Raw genomic sequence first — 12,914 nt, forward strand, 5'->3', positions numbered from 1 at the left:
TGTTGTATCATATAATTTAATATAATTTATTTTATATTAGAATCTAATCTAATCTAACCTAATTCATAATATAATATAATATAATATATTAAAATATAGTACATAATAGTATAATGTAATATAATATATTATAATATAATAAAATATAATAAAACTGTATAATATGAATATATTATAACACACAAACAAAAATACCATTTGTAATAATTAAAACACCTCACATGGATCATGGATGAGATAGTGAGGACCCTTCCTCAACTTCCAATCCCCAACCTCCATTTTCAATTTGATTCTTTTACATATTTAGGTAGGAAATATCACGTATCTGAGTAAGCTTGGTAATTAACAAGTCTCCTTTGTTAACTCAAAAATTGTGATTTATGCCCATTTAGGTGACTTCCAAACTTTGAGGAGGTACCTAACAACTCTTAATATGACTGAATTTATTAAAATGAAAAGGGTTTCTTAACAATGTTCCCAGCTTTCCAACAGTGTTTGATAAGTGATTATTACTTATTTTTAAACAAAAAATATCTATTAATTGTTTATTTACATACTAATTGAAAAATGGCTATAACTTTTGATCTGTAAAACATTTTTGAAATCTAAAAGATGTGCCACATTTTACGCTTCACCTACTATAATAAAAAATTAAATTAAATTTGGAAACATTTGAATTAGTTAAGGTGATGAAACACGGGCCTTTTTTCTGAAAATATTGTAGCAGAAAATTTATAATTTATTTTTTTTGGAATAAGAAACCTAAAAATGTACATCACATCCAGGCATGAGTCTAGTTCTTATATCTAGAATCTTATAAAAAAATATTATTATATGATTGTGATTAAGGTGGTAAAACATACACCTACTTCTTATTTTTGTCATAAAAGTTTTCTACTACTACATTAAAATACAAATTTATGACCAAATAGATTAAATTATTTTTAGATAAGGTCTAGTACTTAGAAACTACATTCAATTTCCTACAGATTCTATTGTTACAAATTTTTAATATAATTTTCATATTTAGGTCAAAATTACATGTCAATTTCATATAAACCTAATTTGTTGATTTTAGATTGCCACTTAAGGGTATAGTTTCTCCCACCATGATCCTACAATACCCTTATTCTCCATTGTAGATTTTGCCTCTTGATCTCTCATTGTCAATCTTGCTCATTTTGTTGGCTTAGTTTTAAATCTTGTTATTGCATCTCATCTTAGAGTAGGTTGCACTCTCATTCTAGCTTTCACTTGTATTTTCATACTTTAATTTGGAGTTCTTAGATATTAGCATTCTTGGCCTTATCTTTGAATCTTTCATTCTATGGTGCACCTTGTAAGGGTTTCCTCTTGAGGTTCATTTGAGAGCCACATTCATATTCTATTTACTCATTTTCCCTTCCACATCATAGATATGAATCTCTAAGTCACTATCAAGGTTCCTAATCGGTGGGATCCCTTGGATAGAATGTCTTAGAGAAGTGAATCTCATTTTAGGCATACAGAGATAAGTTATACCTTTTTATCTCTCCCTCTCTCTACCCCATGCCTTTCTACTAATTGAACTTGTGTACATGAAAAGATCTACTACATTTCTTCCCAACTATCATTTTATACATCTTTGACATACCCATTGCACACTAAGGTGCAATTGCTAGTTAATTTATTTCAAATCAAACTAAAAAATAATTAGCAATTGGAACTTAAAAATAAAACTAATGAATTTTAAATTTAGTATTGCAATATATTTTTTATCGGTAAGAGGCCAAATCCAAGACTAATTAGGTTAATTATTATTATTTATTAATCTCAAGCAGATTTGAACCCAAGACCTCCTGGATAAGAGGCTCACAATTTACCATTGCATTGTAGGCTTTTGCTTAACCTAGTATCGTAATATTAAAATAAATTATAATCAATATATAATAAAAATTAAAAATAAAAATTAAAATTAAGTTACAATAATTAATAATTAAAAATTAATTTTTAGAAAGGTTGCCCACACGTTGGGGTCTAAGTCTAGTTTGGAAATTCAAATATAAAAACAAAAATGTGTGTATAAGTCTAGTGTGGAAATTCAAATATAAAAATAAATTCCCCTATTGTTTTGAATGCATTTACATAGTAAATGATGATTGGGCTCATTATAAATCAATTAAAAAGATTTTTTCTATTGTTCAACACTATAGAATTATACAACACTTATTTTAAAATATAATAAGTTAGACTTGATTATAAAGACAATTTTCCTAAATGAGTATGTAAAATTATTTGACCAAAACTATTGGGAAGTTAGAATTGAATAGATAGGTATGCGCTAATTACTATTATTGAGATTTAGATTAGTGAATTAGGCTCCAAAGCTATACAATTAAATTATAAAATTACTATTATTAATTTATTTAATCAAAATCACAAATCAAGTATATTTAAATATAAATATTTAATAAGTAAAAATAAAAAATAATGCATTATATTATAAATTTAAACCAATTAAAATATAAAACGTAATATAGATTTGATCTACAATATTAATTAAATAGTTAAAGCTTAAAAGTCATTACATTTAGAACTATCTACATTGATTAATTAAAAATCAAAATCCAATACAATTAACTCTTAATTTAAAATTCAAAGCACAAAACATTAAACGATCAATATTAATTAGTTACATATTTCTTTGAAGGATATTAATAAAACTTATAATACCTAAATGTTATGTAAGGTTGCAAGTTTATTGCCAAAATACAATGTTCATGTGGAAACTTTCAACAAACTTCCCAAAGAAAAGATAATGCTAAAAAAACATGGGATATAGATCTATCTATCACCATGCAACTAAAATACAATTCACTTAATTCTACAACACTAGTGTTGATCGTTTCCTTATTTAATTCATCTAATAGAGTTGCCAATGTCATAGAAAAACCTTTTCTCATTCTTTCTCATTTCATAAAGTTATCACATGTGAAAAAATCTCACATGTAATCGGGTCCTTGGTCTATTCATAAAGTTGAATGATTTCGAGTGAGTCCATCACTTGTCAAGCCTTATTTAATTCATCTAATAGAGTTGTCAATGTCATAGAAAAACCTTTTCTCATTCTTTCTCATTTCATAAAGTTATCACATGTGAAAAAATCTCACATGTAATCGAGTCCTTGGTCTATTCGTAAAGTTGAATGATTTCGAGTGAGTCCATCACTTGTCAAGCCTTATTTAATTCATCTAATAGAGTTGTCAATGTCATAGAAAAACCTTTTCTCATTCTTTCTCATTTCATAAAGTTATCACATGTGAAATAATCTCACATGTAATCGGGTCCTTGGTCTATTCGTAAAGTTGAATGATTTCGAGTGAGTCCATCACTTGTCAAGCCTTATTAGGTGCAAGGCTCTAAGAGATAATGTTGGAATCACGACTTGGGTGAATGTTGGGATCATGTAAGGGATTTTACGAGAGTAAACCAGAGCAGAGACTTTACCCGCTGTGGAACGATTGAGGGAAATTAGTGCGACAAGTTATGGGTACTTTTAACTTACACTTGTGCGTAAAATAATGGTAGACAGTGGCTTTCAATAAAGTACGGGATGTAAGGGCATTATGCCGTCGGCTGACCCCACTCAGAAAATGGGCTTTTTTTTTTACCGTGTTAATTATTAACTATTCTTCGACGGGGAAATTGTCCGGGGAACAAAATGCATTAGACGAAATATTATTATTGAATACAATACGTGGTCGGGATCGACGCGAAAAATCGAAGCGGTCTTTGTTTTGGAATACAATACGTGGTTGGAGCAGAAAAACTCTCCTCTTCCTTGGTAGTTAAGCGCGCTGGAGTAGTACTGAGATGGGTGATCTCTCGGGAAGTCCTGGTGCTTCACCCTTGTGAGCATCACCTAGATCCAATGAGTGCTAAGTGTTCCATTTATTTTCATGAGAGATGGATTCATGTTGAATCACTACTCATGAAACATGGGTCATCGAGTTTGAGTCAAAATCATACAGTTAAATCTTGATATTCATATCACAATTTGACTAGCTGTGGAAATTATCTCCTACTTATCAATATCAAATTTTTTGATGATAAAGAAGGAGTTTTTGTCAATAGGTATAGTCTTTATATAGTATGGTTAATATGCAAAATTCAGGGAAATGGCCATGACCTGTGATGAGGTTGTATCATATTTTGTGGGTTGTGCATCATTTTTTTAATGACCTTTGATAGGTGGAATAATGCAACTTCTATAATCAAACTTGATGATTTTGTTTACGAATCATTTTTTTCATTTTTGCTTGAAGAATATTATAAGATCACTTAATAAGAGTAACTAATGGTTGGGCTTAGTTTACACTCTTCCCTCTTAATAAGAGTATCTAGAAAATGAAGAGTTGAGAACTTGGAGTCAAAGAAGCTCTAGTAGCATTCATATTTGAAAATGCAAATGTAACAATATGGATTGAGATACATACCATCTATAACATCAAAAAAAATCTGAAATGTGTGACTTGTAATTAAATATTTTTGTCATTAATGTCAAAAAATAGTTTATTTTTATTTATTTTTAGGTTGTAAACCTAAAGATAAAGCTTGATAAGTAGTTTATCCATCGACCTACTTAGTTCAAAGTTGTGACACAAAATCAAGGGAAGCCTTTTAAAATTAAATTCAATTTTTCTTATGTCATAAGAGTTTAACTAGTTATTAATATTCATTAAATAAATTTACGAGTATTTATGATACACCCACTAAGAGCATAACTAGAGCAATAACATTTTTTAATTTTCTTTTTTATCATAGCCATCCATGGAATGATAAGATATTGTCATTGATCTTTATTTAAAGCCATTAAAATGATTTATCAAAGGGTTTGGCCTTGGGAGAATCAAAATGAGTAGTGAAACATTAGGGGCAAACTCAACTCCTTTTCAAGTGAAAACAAATGAGAAATGGAAAATGTAATTTTTATACAATAAAGATCAATTATATTCAATTTCATAATACAAGATAGTTTCAAGTATACATTTGACTTCAATAATTTTTTTTGAAAACTATACTATTAATTTTGATTATTCTAATTTGACACATGCAAAAAAATCTCTATATAATAGTTCATAAATTATAATGAAAATAATAATTGATGAAGGGTCCTCCCCTTAATACCATAAACACATAACATAAACAAAGAGACAACAATAAATGTGAGAACAAAATATGGGCTGCATATTATTGCCGCAAATGCAGATTTACATAATTCACAAATACAATATGCTGATCCACATGGGTGCCTTTATTACAATAATCTGCAAGACAATGGTACGAACTATCACCCAAAGTTGTCTTAGACAATGTTCGGGTCTTTCTTAAATAGGCAATTTTATGCTACCTGAGAAAGTTCTAGACATTCAAATTTAATATCTAGGGCCGACAGACCCTAATAATACATATTGAGTTGGCCAAATACATCTTTGACAATTATTTTAGAAATTTTTGGTAGCCCAACTTTGGAAGGCCATAACTCTCAAACCGCTACTTTGATTGGCTATTATAACCACTTTTTGGAAGCGACGGCTCTTGATCTACAGGCTTGGAACTATGCAAGTGCTCTTCTATCAAATTTTTGGACCTCGTCAGAGCACTCTAAGGCCTCCAATAGTGAGCTTGGAGATTTTTCTCCTAAATTTTCTAGTGAAAATCTACAATAACTTCTCTTATACTTAAGCTAGAGCAATGAGATTTATATGGTAGGCTTACAACTCTAAAATGAACCTTCATGTAGAAAATGAGAACATTTCAAGCTCATATGACAAACTTATTGAAAATAGCAAGTTTCTAGAAATAGAAACCCCCCTGTCTACTAGTCCTTATTAAAATAGAAAAGACTGAATAGAAAATATTTTTAGGTGATGCAAGATTGCCCTCACACCTAGGTTACTCCTACATCAGACACTCGGGGTAATTTGAGAAGTGACTCCATCATGTCTTAGGTGTTTAGAGAAAACCCAAGATGGTTAACCTCCTCCCTTGCTAGCCATGATGAATCCTCTATTAGCCTCCTTTTCCATTTGACTAGATATTCCTCATAAGTTTTCTTCTTTGTACTTTTTCCAACACGACTATCTAGTATCTCCTCAATCTTCTTTGTAGCCAAACTAGGTGCTGGAAGACTCCATTGTGCTTCTGGAACTTCATCTCTTTCATAATACTCTGTCAAATTTGAAATATTAAATACTAGTGAAATATTAAATTCGATAGGCAACTCCACTTCATATGCATTTCTAGAATTATGTCTTTTCACTATTTTGCACGGTCCAAATTTTTTCATTTTTAGCTTATTATATGTAACCACTGAAAAAGGCTCCTTCCATAAATGAACTGTGACTTCATTCCCCAATCTAAAATTTCTTATACCTCCTTTTCACATCTACCTTTTCCTTGTATTGTGTTATATTCATCTTTATGATGTGCCTCCTCACCTCCTCATGGATGTTTTTCAAATGTTTAGCAAATTCTTCTACTTCAACACTACTTATCTCTCCTTTATCCAACTATTGCAATTCAGAAGCATTTTTGAGACTACTCCCATATACAATTTAGAATAGTGATTTACTAGTACTCCTATTGATAGAATTATTATATGAAAATTCTTCGTATGGTAAAATCAGATCCCATCCTTTTAGTTTGTCTCCAACCAAACATCTCAGCAAATTTCCCAAACTCCTATTCACCACTTATGTTTGTCCATCAGTCTATGGATGATGCAATAAACTAAACTTCAAATATGTCTTCAACTTCTTCCATAATGTATGCTAGAAATATCCAACAAATTTGGTATCTTAGTCTAAAACTATACTCTTTGGTAGACCATGCAGTCTCACCACTTCTCTGAAAAATAACTCTGCCACATGAAAAACATCACTAGTCTTCTTACAAGGAATAAAATGTAGCATCTTTGAAAACCTATCAACCGTGCCACAAAATAGATTCATGCCCTCATTGTGTCCTTGGTAATCCAAGAACAAAATCCATGTTGACATCTTCCCATAGATTCTTTGGTATAGGCAATGGTTGATACAACCCTGTATTCTACTTTACTCCTTTCACCATCTGACATACTCTGCAAATCTATACAAACTTCTTCAAATCTTGCGACAACTATGGCTAGTAATAATTCTCAGCAACTAAAGCTATAGTTTTATCTCTACCAAAATGTTCAGCCAATCCTCCACTATGCTTCTCCTTGATGAGATTCTTTCTCATTGAACTTGTGGGAATGCACAACTGGCTTCCTTTGAACAACATACTATCTTGGATCATGAAATTCAACCACTTTGTCCTATCAAGTATAACAGGTTATGTAAAAGCCTTCCATGCTTCACCAAAATTAAGATCATCTAGATACAAAGTACTGAGATCCTTGAACCCAACTGCCTCTATCTGCATTTTTGTCAGCAAAAGTTGTCTTCTACTAAGAGCATTGGCAACTTTGTTAGACTTCCCACTCTTATGTTTCAAAAAAAATGTATAACTTTGCAAAAACTCAATCCACTTCAAATGCCTTTGGTTTAATTTTTCTTAACTATTCAGATATTACAAATCCTGATGATCAATATACAAAACAAACTCCTTGGAAAGAAGATAGTGTCTCCATTTCTTCAATACTTGAACTATAGCATAAAATTCTTGATCATAAATAGAATATTTTCTTTTTGCATCATTCAACTTCTCACTAAAATAAGCAACAAGTCCACCTTCTTGGCTCAAAACAACTCCTATTGTAGTATCACTAACATCACAATCTGCTTGAAACACCTTGTTAAAATCAAGAAGTGCTAAAACATGTTGTTCAGTAACTTTCTATTTCAACAAATTAAAACTCTTATCTACTCCTACAATCCACTTGAATTGTTTCCTATCCCCTCTCATTGTTTTAGTTAAGGGTCCACAAATACTACTAAAACTCCTTATGAACTTTCTATAAAAACTAGTAGTCCATGAAAAGATCTTACCTCTATTACACTCTTTGGAGTAGGTCATTCAAGGATAGCCTTCACTTTCTCTGGGTCCACTTTCATACCTTCTACTAAGACTACAAATCCTAGGTATACCAACTCCTTTACAAAACTACACTTCTTCAGGTTTATCAACAACTTTTCTTCCCTCAACTTATCAAACACCTTGTGAATATGAATCAAATGCTCATTCAATGTCTTACTAAAGATCAAAATATCATCTAGGTAAACAATGACAAACTTACCCAAAAACTCTTTCACTATCTAATTCATGAGCCTCATGAAAGTGCTCGATGCATTGTTTAGCCCAAAAGGCATGACTAACCACTTGTACAATCCTTCTTTTGTCTTGAAAGCAATATTCCACTCATCACCTTCTTTGATACAAATATGATGGTACCCACTCTTTAGATCTATCTATGAAATACTCAACTCCACCCAAAAAATCCATAATATCATCCATCCTTGTCAATGGAAATCTGTACTTGATTGTGATCTTGTTGATAGCGAGAGAATCTATGCACATCCTCTATTCTCCATTCTTCTTTAGTATTAATATTGCTGGTACAACACATGGACTCAGACTCTCTCAAATCAACCCCTTTTGCAACAACTCATGAACTTTCTTGTTCAACTCTTCACTTTTTGCTAGTATCATTCTATGTGTTGCCTTGTTTGAAAAACTGGCTACTAGAACCAAATATCAGAAAACTCTCCCAACATATCTGCAACATCTACAGGTACCTCCTCTACTTCTTCTTTACTATCTTTTGGAATTATAGGAAAAAAAACATATTTTCATGCTTCATACCTTTGAGAAACTCTTTTCCATCAACAAAACATATATGGGCAGCACTACATGTATACCTTTTCTTCTTTCTTCATCAATGGCTTCAACTTATGCTTCACTCCATCCTTGGTTAGAGTGTAGGTATTTTCTCCCCCATCATGTACAACATGTCTGTTAAGTTGTCACAACCTACCTAGCAACATATAACATATTTCTATAGGTATGATATCACATAGTACCTCATCTTGGTAGCTTATAATCTTGAACTTCACTGAGCACTGCTCATTGACCATGACCTTGTGGTCATCTTACACCTAAGCAATGCGGTATGGATGCAGGTGTTTCTGTATCTTCAGCTTCAATTTTGTGACCATTATTTTTGACACCAGATTGTTAGTACTTCCACCATCCATGATCACATCACAACACTTATCTTCACATCTACACCTTGTGCAAAATAAGCTCCTTCTTTGATCAGGGTCATTCTCACCACTCAGTGGAACTCTTTTGTTAACTAGGACTTCTCCTCTTTCAGCATCTTTAGAATGTGATGATTTGGCATCTTCATCTGTAATGGGCACCCCTGGATGTCCCAAAAAAACTAAACCAAATTGTTGAAAGGAATTATGTCAAACAGTTTGCATTCAACTTCTTATTTCTCTGTTTAATGTTTTAAACCCCTTATAACTTCGAAAATCAAACGTTTATTTGTTTGTTGTGTTTTGTGCAATGATAGCACCCCTGGATGTCCAAAAAAAACTAAACCAAATTGCTGAAAGGAATTATGTCAAATAGTTTGCATTCAACTTCTTATTTCTCCGTTTAATGTTTTAAACCCCTTATAACTCCAGAAATCAAACGTTTATTTGTTTGTTGTGTTTCGTGCATGGAATTGGTATCATACAACATAAACAAGAAAGAAACTACAATAATATGCAAAGTGGAAATGAACTGCTACTAATAAAATGTTATTTTCAGAATTCATAAAACCAAATACATGGTAGATTTATCTACTCACTAATTTCTTCAGCAGTATTGACATAATAGTCTAGCCCATTCTTTCGAACTTTCTACTACAATACTTTGTCCTTCAATCAGTCCACTACCTTCATAATACCATTCCCTCAAAGCAGCATAAGCGTCAGACAAGTAGTGAAGAAGATATGAGCAAAATACCAAATCTGCCTGTTGCCGAAAATGCAACTAAACTGCCTGATAATGAAGCCAATAACAAAGAATTCCAAAGGCCAAACCCCAAGGGAATGACGTCTAGAATGTTACAAGAGAGGATAGGCATCCTCAAATGCCAAGAACGGAGCTACAACTCACACACCAATTTCTTCTCATATTCAACCTGCCTAATGAAGCCACAAATGCTTCCTTTTATTCTATTTTCAAGGGTCCACTCAACTCATATGGGCAATGTGGGATAAAAGATGTGTAATATATAAAACATATATTAAAATACCCCTTATGTCTCCCTTGGGTACACATCACCATAAAATAAATATTAAAGTAACACTTTAATATTTTACAATTAAATTAGATGTTACTTTAATAAAACTTCAGGCATTAAAATGTATTAGCAATCAGACTTCGAATAATGTGAGTGATAGCTCATCAAAAAGCTCTCACCGAGGAGTATCGAATCCAATCACCAAAATTGACCTGCACTGTGTCCTGCCGACTTACTAAAAATAGTAAGTATGCTTGTAACTAAGTAAATCAATTTCATTTTGGCCCAAACTGGAAATGACTAGGCCAAAACACACCAGGATCCCATTAAACCCTTCATTAGCCCTTGGGACCATGTAGAACAAGGCTAACACACACACACTTGGTCAACTGCTAAAATGGGGACATTACAGTCTGCCCCCCTTGAAATTGCTTGTCCTCAAGCAATCTCAGTCCAGCCTGCTGAATAACTTGCTCACTCTCCCATGTAGAATCTTCCTCCGAGAGGTCTTTCCATCTGACCAAATACTCCTTCACTATCTTGTTTCTAAGCTTCCTCTCTCTGGTGTCCAGAATAGCCTCGGGTACTAACAAAAGCTTCCCCTCCTCATCCAAAGGGGGTAAATCTGCAGAAGGCACTACACTCTGACCAATGGTTTTCTTAAGCCTAGACACATGAAACACATTGTGCACTCAATTGCCCTCTGGAAGCTCAAGCTCATAGGTGACTTTGCCCACTTTGGGAATCACCCTGTAGGGACCATAAAATCTAGGTTTCAACTTTTCAGCTCCACTCTTCTTGAGTGATGACTATCTATATGGTTGTAGCCTCAAGTAAACCATATCCCCTACCTCGAAGCTATGCTCTATTCGGTGCTGATCAGCATACAATTTTTGTTGATTTTGGGCCTGTTGTATATTCTCTTTGAGCACTTTCAGGATGTCCTGACTATCCTGCAATAAATTTTTGGCTTTGGGCACTCTATTGTCCCCCAAAACTAACTCCATGAAGCTAGGTGCTTCATAACCATAGAGTGCCATGAAAGGAGTCATCTTGATGGACATATGATAAGTGGTGTTATAACAATACTCTCCCACATGCAACCATCTGATCCAAGCCTTTTGTTGTGTAGTTACATAGTTCCTCAAATATCCTTCTGCCCATTTATTCACAATCTCTATTTTCCCATCTATTTGCGGATGATAACTAGTGCTAGGTGTAAGATCTGTACCACACAACCTAAACAACTCTTGCCAAAAAACACTCATAAACTTACTATCTCGATCACTGACAATGAATCTGGGCAGCCCATGTAACCTGAATATCTCTCTAAAGAAAAGATCTACCACCTGTGCTGCTGTGTAAGTGGATGGAATAGCAAAGAAGTGAGCAAACTTCATCAAGCGGTCCACCACCACATAGATGCAATCCCTTCCCTGCACTCGTGGTAAACCAGTGATGAAGTCCATTGAAATACTTTCCCATTTCCTATCAGGAATGGGCAAGGGCTGTAATAAACCTGCAGGAAATGTGTGCTCTCCCTTATTCTGTTGACAAACCACACACTCCCTGACATACCTTTGAACATCATCCTTGAGCCCTTTCCATGAAAACTGCTCTTGGATCTGCCTGTACGTCTTGAAGACCCTCGAATGTCCAACTATGGGTGCATCATGAAATGCCTTCAGTATCGCCTCTCTCAAATGTGATGACGGAATCAAATAAACCCTCTCCTAAACTCTGATCAATCCATCTATCACCTCATAGCGATCATCTTGTATGGTACCTGAAATCAATCCAGAAGCCCAAGCATCTCTGACATACTCTACTATAATCTGATCTCTCCAATCTCCTAAAATCTCTGTCAGAGCACATAAGTGAGGTCTCCGAGATAAGGCATCAGCCACCACATTTTTCTTACCTTTGACAAACTCTATGTCAAAGTCATAAGCCTGCAATTTAGTCACCTATTTTTGTTGCTGGTCATTAAGATCACGTTGACTCATGAAGTATTTAATACTGTTGTGATCAGTCTTGATCACAAAACGTCCACCTACCAAATATGATTGAAATTTGGCCAATGCATGCATTATGGCCAACATCTCCCGGTCATAGATAGAATAACTTTTCTCAACTCCCCGGAGCTTCCTACTCTTGAATGCAATGGGATGCTTCTCCTGCATCAATACTGCTCCAATCCCATCACCTGATGCATCACAATGAAGCTCAAAAGGCTTCGTGAAATCTAGTAGAGCTAGAACTAGACATGAAGACATTACCTGCTTGAAATGCTCAAAACACCTCTATGCTGCCCCTGTCCACGCGAAGGCTCCTTTCCTGGTAAGATCTGTCAAGGGTGTAGCAATCTGTGAGAATCCCTTAACAAACCTCCTATAAAAACCACATAAACCAAAGAATCCCTTAAGCTGTGTAAGGTTTGTGGGAGTAGGCCACTCTACAATAGCTCTAATCTTTTCAGGATCAACCTGAATGCCATCTGCACTAATGATATGCCCAAGGTAAAGGAGCTCAGTCATGCCAAACTCACATTTAGATTCCTTGGCATACAATGACTCTCTCTCCAAAATAGATAACACCTCCTCCAGATGATGTAAGTGCTCCTCCCAGGTCTTACTGAAGACCAAGATGTCAT

The sequence above is a fragment of the Cupressus sempervirens genome, chromosome 9 (genome assembly GCF_028749045.1).
Source record: "Cupressus sempervirens isolate cs-2001-9-10 chromosome 9, ASM2874904v1, whole genome shotgun sequence".
Classification (NCBI taxonomy): domain Eukaryota; kingdom Viridiplantae; phylum Streptophyta; class Pinopsida; order Cupressales; family Cupressaceae; genus Cupressus; species Cupressus sempervirens.